Source organism: Chenopodium album, chromosome 4 (assembly GCF_948465745.1).
Source record: "Chenopodium album chromosome 4, dcCheAlbu1.1, whole genome shotgun sequence".
Classification (NCBI taxonomy): domain Eukaryota; kingdom Viridiplantae; phylum Streptophyta; class Magnoliopsida; order Caryophyllales; family Amaranthaceae; genus Chenopodium; species Chenopodium album.
In genome coordinates, this window is record NC_137837.1 from 69046668 (window position 1) to 69055060 (window position 8393).

Sequence of the window (8393 nt, forward strand, 5' to 3'; positions counted from 1 at the left end):
ATGATTAGTGAGTAGTTTAATTCTAGGGTTTATGGGGATCCATAATTAATATGAAGGGATAGTTTGTTATTATTGATTATTGATATTGCATGATAATTTCTTATTGAATTGTTGTAATTCTTTAAAATTAGATTATGAATCGAGCAGATGTAATTTGATTGTGAATGTTTAGCAATATTGAATTGATGAATCGAGCAGATGTTGATTTAATATTAAAGGCTATTTTTAATAGGAACTTAGGTCTAATAAATTGCGAGAGCCTGTTAGATCTATGTTGGTTAATAAATTGCGAGAGCCTGTTAATCATATTATCTATGCATTGTTAATTATTAATTACTTCGTTCTATCCCGGAATATTAATTATTGGTGAACCTGTGACCCTAGGTTTCCTTATTATTGATTCTTTTCTCCCTAAACTCATTCTTCGTAGTATAGAATTCACATTCAAAATATTGGTTACTTAGATAATTTAGATTATATTAATTAATTAGAATTAAAAAGACTTGTTTCCCTGTGGAGTTCGACCCTACTTCCCTATCTACCTTAGTTAGTGATTTAGGTAATTATTTTTTATTAGGGGATACGACTTTACCCTGTCAGGTTGCTTCAAATTGTCATTGCATTTAACACTTGCAACTCGATCTGGCGGAACACTTACCGTAGGCTCAATTTGCACAACTTGCTTGATTGATTCCACCTTTTCGTCCTCAAAACCAAGACCGACAGTGTTGAGGGCTCTTTCTATTGCATCAACTTCCTTCTGCCATTTGACTATCTCATCTGAAAGGGATGCAACACAAGATACCGCCTCCAAGGGATCTTTTTCAAGAGCTTGGGGCTTGTTAGAATAATTCTGAACCACATTAACACTAAAGCACTTCTCCTCTGTCATGGGGCTTTTAGGGGTGTTATTAAGATTAAAAATAATTTTATCGTCCCCTACTGATAGTGTTAATTTACTACTTCTCACGTCTATAATTGCTCCTGCAGTGTTAAGGAATGGTCTACCCAAAATAATCGGGGTTTGCATATCCTCAGCCATATCAAGAACAACAAAATAAACAGGTATATAAAATTTACCTACTCTAACGGGAACATCCTCTAAAACACCTAAGGGGTATTTGAAAGAACGGTCGGCCATTTGTAGAGTAATGTTAGTAGCTTTTAATTTACCCATATTTAGTTTGGAACACACAGATAATGGCATAACACTAACGCTAGCACCCAAATCACACAATGCATTATCAATCATTAGATTGCCAATATGACAAGGGATAGAAAAGCTACCCGAATCTTTTAATTTAGGTGGAGATTTATTTTGAATTACGGCACTACACTCTACAGTGAAAGCTACTGTCTCTACCTCACTAATAGACCTTTTTCTTGTCAGTATTTCTTTCATAAATTTAGCATATGTAGGAATATGTGTGATTAATTCAGTGAAGGGAACTGTTACCTTCAAATCTTTTACCGTCTCCAGGAACTTACCAAACTTCTTATCCAAATTTGTTTTCAGTTGACGATTGGGGAATGGAAGTTTGATAATTGGCTTTGGGGCATTATTGCTCTTATCTGGAGTGGCCACCTTCTCTGGAGTCGTACCCTGCAATGTAGAATTAGATATATTAGTAATATGATTTATCCCTGTAGGGCTATTAGCTACATTGTCTAGCTTAACGGAATCAAGATTAGCATTATTTATTAAAACAGGTTCATCAACTCTGGGCATAGGGGGGCCCTTCATAGTTTGAACCACTCCTTAGAGTAATTGCATAGGCTTGATCCGTAGGCCTGGTTGGCTGTGCTGGCAGAGCTCCCTGTTGGCGGGCTTGTAGAGTAGCGGAAAGTTGCGCAATTTGACTATCTACAATTTTATTATGTGCTAGAATTGAATCAATTTGTGCATCTCTACTCTCCATGTGCTTCTGCTTATTAACCAACATCGCTCTAATTTCTACCAAAGTAGGGTCGGAAGATGAGGAGGATTGTTGTGGTTGGTTTTTCTGGCCAGTATTGTGATGGTAATATTTCTGTTGTTGTTGTTGTGGCGCCTGTGGTTCTTGTGGTGGTGGATTCTGAACATTAGTACTCCAGTAGGAAAGGTACGGATGATTCCGATACCCAGGATTGTAGGTTTTGGAGTATGGGTTATTCTGCCTATAAGCTTGAAAGACATTAACTTGCTCCACGGAACTCCTGCAATCTTGTTCCCAATGACCCAAAATTCCACAATTTTCACAGAAAGCCTCATTAGCATTATTATTAATTGCAGAAACATTAGCTATATTAGCATTGCTAAGATTATCTAATTTCTGGCAGATAGAAGTTAATTGAGCTTGCAAAAAGGATACAAAGTCAACACTATGCTTCCCCTTGTTAGCAAAGCCTCTAGGATTCCCATATTAGGAATTATGTATTGCCATATCTTCAATAACCTGACCTGCATCATCAACATTAAGATTCATAAATCTCCCACTAGCTGCAGAATCTAAAATTATTCTAGATGAATTTCCAATGCCATTGTAAAAGGCTTGGATTAACTGCCATTGTGCCAAATTATGGTGAGGACATTCTCTTTGTAGGTCCTTGAACCTCTCCCAAGCCTCATATAAAGTTTCATCGGCTTCTTGGGCAAAGTTCTAAATCGCACTCCGCAGTACGGCTGCTCTCTCTGTAGGATAATACTTGTTATAAAAATTCAAAACAAGAGTTTCTCAGTCAGTTATACCAAGTGCAGTTCTATTTAAACCATTAAACCACAATTTAGCTTTTCCAGTTAGAAAGAAAGGAAAGAGAATCTCCCTAATTTGGTCTTGTGTGACCCCGGCTTGCCTGATAGTATTACAATATTGACAATAGTCTGCAATGTGAAGATTTGGGTCTTCACCCTTAGCTCCACTAAATTGCTTCCTCTCTATCATCGTTATAAATTGAGGCTTAATCTCAAATTGTACCTCATCAAGAGCCGGAGTGGGAGTGAGATGTGGAAAATCTGTAAGCTTTGGTTGGGAGTAATCACTAAGCTTCTTTGGAGCCGTCATCTCTGATTCTGGATATGATGATACCTCTGAATCGCTAGAACCAGTTGGAGGGTCCCGGTGATTATTATTATCACCAGAATCCGCCAGAATTTGCTTGTAAAGGTTCTTCTGTCTATGGAAGGATCGTTCGATCTCAGGATCGAATGGGATGTACCCTGATCTGGAACACCTGGGCATAAACAAAAAACTAAAAGCAAATATGAGATTTGCCTCAAAGAACTAACGTTCTCTGAGACAAAAAGAAATAACCTAGACTACAAAAATTATCAGAAATAAAAAATAAAACCGTTTCCCTGGCAACGGCGCCAAATTTTGACAGGGTAAAGTCGTATCCCCAAATCAAAAGTAATTCCTAAATCATCTAACTAATGTAGATAGGGAAGTAGGGTCGAATCCATAAAGAAACGAGTCTTTCTATTCATAATTAACTAATATAATCTAGATTATGAAGTAACCAATATATTATAATCAAAAGGAACTAAACTACGAAGATTAAGAATAAGGAGAAAACAATGAATAAAAGGATCTAGGGCATAGGTTCACCAATAAATAATATTCCAGGGTAAAACATAATAATCAATCATCAATGCATACATTAATCAGATCATAAAGGGCTTTCGCTACATATTACAATCACACAATTAATTTACCGGTATTAAATCTCATCTTTCGAATCTCGACTTAACCATTTATAAATTAACCTGCCTATTGAAACTAGACCTAAACATCAATTCTCATCTGTCGAATCTCGAATCAATATTGTTAAACTCATGCATAAAAGATCTGCGCAAATCTAGTTACAGAGCATTAAATCAATCAATAGGAAATTAATCTAGCATTTACAATCAACAACAATAAATTACCCCTTCATATTATTTATGGATCCTCACAAACCCTAGAAATAAAACTTCTCACACATAATAGAAACTAAACTAATCAAAGCAAAAAAACAAGACATGATCAAAGGAATAAAATAAACAACTAAGATTAAGAGAAGAGAAATTGTTACCAAAATAAATCTAGAATTAAGAATCAAATTAAGAACAAAGTATAAGAGAGAGAAACTAATCTAAAAGCTAAGTCGAGAGAGAAAATCTAAGAAATAATTAAGAGAGAGTAAAAGAAGGTAAAGAAAGGTAATAAACTCGTTTTACGGAGAAGTATTTATACTCAGTAAGAATCCTAAACTAAAACAAACTTAAACGTCAAAATTAACTCCTAATAATAATACGCGCCCGATCGGGCGCGCCTTCGGGCGCCAACCTTTGCTTCCCTCACCCGGCCGAGCACGCCTCCAGGCGCCAGCCTCTTTGGTCGGGCGGCTCTCTTGGGCCACTATCTGGACTACGATTGGGCCCAATTCTTCGGGCCAATCTGGGTTTCCTATTCGGGTCTTGAATACTCGGTCCAAATGCCCCGGTATCAGATATACCGAGCCTTTAATCAACGGTTCGATGGCTCTAACCGGCCCTGGGCTATAAAAACTGGTCGTGTTTCTCCAGTGCTCGTAATTGCTCCATTTTATCTCGGGAAAATGCTCCAAAAGTGCAAATCCCTGCAAAAGTCAACCAAATCTACGAAAATACTATAAAACACCAGTTAGTAATAAAAGTGGCTCTAAAGAGCCAAAAACACTACTAATTACGACCAAGGGACGGGGGTAAAATACTATATAAAATAGATACATCACGCCAAACCACCTCCATTATTGCGGCGAACCAATTTTGCCCTTCCAACAACAGTCTCCACCCCTTCCCCCCTTGAATCACCACCCGAAACTTTAACCCCAAATTCTTGTCGTGGTTTTTGTTTCCCCAATCACCACCCCCGTAAAACCTCATAATTGATTGAAGATCGAATTTGTTTCCTGACGTTCGAGAAAGAAGGGTGTGCTGCAAAGGGGTCGGGAAGGGGATGAGGTTGCCGGAAAGTGGAGGGGGTGTCGAAAATAGGGTCGAGAAGGAAGGTGTGCCGAAAACGGGGTCCGGAAGGAAGGGGGTGTCGGAAAAGGGGTCAGGAAGGGGAGGGGTGCCGGAAATTGGGAAGGGGGCTGGGGAGAGGGTGGTTTCGGGTGGGTGATCTTTGTGGGAGGCAGTGAATGCCGGTGTAAGGGGGTGGGAAGAGGGGGTTTTTTTTTTTTTTGAAAAATTTGTCAAAAATAACACCACCTTTAAGCGGTCTTCCCTAAATAACACCACCTTTTGATTATTCCACAATAACACCACCTTTAATACACATCTTCCAAAAATAAAACATGACTGGTTGGTAACCTATTTAAAAGGTTACTTGTGACACGTGTCACACTATCAATGGTCAATTTTTTTAACAATTTTTTTTTTTAAAAAAAAAAAAAACTTAAAATTTTTATAAAAAAAAACCTTAAAAGAAAAAACTAAAAAAGAATCCCTCCCACCACCGTCACTTGCCAGGCTGCCACCACCGTTGGTGCTTGAAACCCCTCCCCCGTGCCGGCTTAACCATTTCGTCGGTCGTCTGCACCCCCTTCCCCCCTTAACCCACCACCAAAAGGTCGAAAACCCTATAACCCTAAAACCACTCGATTTTGGGGTTTTAGGGTTTTTGGATGGTGGTTCAAAGGGGAAAGGAGGTGGAGACGGCGGGTGGGGGGGGGCGAAGTGGTTTCGCCGGTATAGGGGAGGGGGTTTGGCTGGCGGCCGGTGAGGGGAGGGGGGTTTTCGAGGGGAGGGATAAGGGTTTTAGGGTGGAGGAAGGTGGTTCAGGGGAAGAGGAGGGGCTGGGTGGTCAAGCACTCAGGCTGGGTGGTCACGCTGGTACCTCCGGTAATAATCTCTGGTCGTTGGCGCTGGTGGCAGCCCTGACAGGTGGCAGCCCTAGTAACAATATTTTTTTTACTATAGATTAAATTTTCAATAACTAGCTACTTCTAACTTCAAAAGCTAATATTTATTACTTTTGATTAAGGCTACCTCAACCACTACATTGTCAAATACTCATATTTTTGTGAAGTACTGGTTGACTTGGCCAACCACTAAAAGCTACTTAAAACCTAGCGTCGAATACGCCCAAAATCTATTTGTTCAACCGATTGATTTTCAAAACTGACAAAGTCACAATGTATCCTTATAGGCTTTAGGTTTATTATTCACTCCCAATTCTTCAAGTAGTGGTACGACTGCATGAACTAAACCTGTTCCATGGGTCAAGAGCCCATTAAAAGCCTTAAGCTAGCCTGTTTATAAGTGGGTTTTGCTAGTTCAATATATAAATGGCGTGGGCTTTTAAAGGGTCACTACATTATGTAGGGCTGACAATCCCTAACCCGTTTCAAACCCGACCCGAAATTACTGAGAGAAACCCAAATACGACCTGAACCGAACCCGAACAACCCGAATTTGACTCAAGTATCATATTTTGTAATAATTTAAATTATATACTTATTTGATAATTTTTAAGCATAATCTGAAATCAACTTGAATTTTAACCTGAATCCGACCTGCTAACCCAAACTGACACCCCAAAAAATTAAAGTTTTCTAAAATAACTTTAGAGGTCTAAGCATTAGAGAGCTCGTTTTAGAGAGAGAAAAAGATGAAACTATTACATCATGTAATGTATAAAATAATGAATTCTAAGTATATTACATAGTAGTATCGTTATTACGTTATGTTATAATGTTACATATACAGTATACATCAATAGGTATTATAATTATGTGGGTATGAAATTATGAATTGCATTGTCTCAGATTCACTTTCTCCTGTTGATGCATCATGCATGCCTTTTTATTGTCCTTTGAGCTAAGTTAACAATTAGGTCATGTTCCTTAGAGCTGCTCTGCTCTACCCTGCCCTGCCTTGCTCTGCTATTCTCTGCTGAAATCCGATGCTCTGTTTAAAAAATATAATTAATACTTAATAAAAATAAAATAATAATAATAATTAATATTTATAGATAATAATTAATATAATAATAATATTAATTAATATATAATATATAATATTAATTTATAATAACAACTAATATTTGATGATAATAATTAGTATTTTATTTTATTTAACACATTTTCTAACATTATAAAACAAGTAAAAAAATCTGTAAAAATCAAATAATTAATAATAATAATAATAATAATAATAATAATGCGATAATAATAATAATAATAATAATAATAATAATAATAATAAAATAATTAATAACAATGATAAAAATAATTAATAAGAATAATAATAATCATAATAATAATTAATAATAATAATTGTTTCAAAATAATAATAATAATAATAATAATAATAATAATAATAATAATATATCTGCTTTGCTTTACTGAAATCTGCTCTGCTCTGATATGTCTAAAAGCTCAAAAGAACATAGACTACTCTAGCTATTAATATTCCAACATAATGATATCATGTTCTCGAAACATATACTCGTATATATTTTACGACAATTTATGTGACACATTACTCTGAAATTTGCTTTCTTATTTGACATAATTAAGCTTAGGAGCTTAAAGAAATATAAAGGAGTAAACGAACAGAATTGTACTACATTATTCTATACTTATTTGAATTTTATCTCTTAAAATTGTTTCATCACGCTATTAAATATGTTCTCTTCACCTTATTTTTGCTGAACTAAACTAATTTTCACTAAATTGAATTATTTTTGCTAAACTAAAATTATTTTTACTAATTAAAATTTATTTTTATTGATACTCTGTTATATTTTTTGTTTTGTTGGAGTTACTAAATTAACTAATTTAAAATTAATTTTAGTGAACTGAATTATTTTTAGGAAAATTTGTCAAATAATACCTTTTATAACCCTTTTGTTGTCCAAAAACACCTTATAATTTATTTATTTTTTGTTAAAACACACCTAAAGCCAGTTTTTTTTTTTTTTTTTTTTTTTTTTTTTTTTTTTTTTTTTTGAGAACACACCTTCCCTGGTTTTCAGACTATTGACTTTTGTTTACCGTTGTTGACTCGTCACGTGAGACTCACGTGAAGTCGTGAAGGTCACATTCTCAGAATACCCCCTTTCTTTCTCCTCAAGCCACCACAACCACAAGCCTAGACAACCCTAGCCACCGACACCACCGCCTAGTCGCCACTAGAACCACCTCTCAACCGTGGACACCACCACCAATCAACCTAGCCACCATCACCGCCCACCCAAATAACAAAAAATCCACCCGAAAAATCACATATATCTTTCTCTCTCCTTCATTTTCACTCCCTCCTACTTAAGATCTTCAATTTTCTACAACTTTTCCGTATATCTAACAATGGAGCAAGAATCCCCAACAAAAACCCACATCAAATCCACCACAAATTACTGACTTTAATCTTGTTCCTGGTGGTTAAGGTG

At 36.3% G+C, this 8393-nt stretch overlaps 1 non-coding gene across 1 annotated transcript; it reads left to right on the plus strand.

Annotated features, from left to right (window-relative positions):
- The first annotated feature begins 2553 nt into the window (after window positions 1-2553).
- LOC145629569 (small nucleolar RNA R71) lies at window positions 2554-2660 on the plus strand. Its single transcript, XR_014111734.1, has one exon. It is a non-coding gene; the product is annotated as a small nucleolar RNA R71 (small nucleolar RNA).
- Window positions 2661-8393: the final 5733 nt, after the last annotated feature.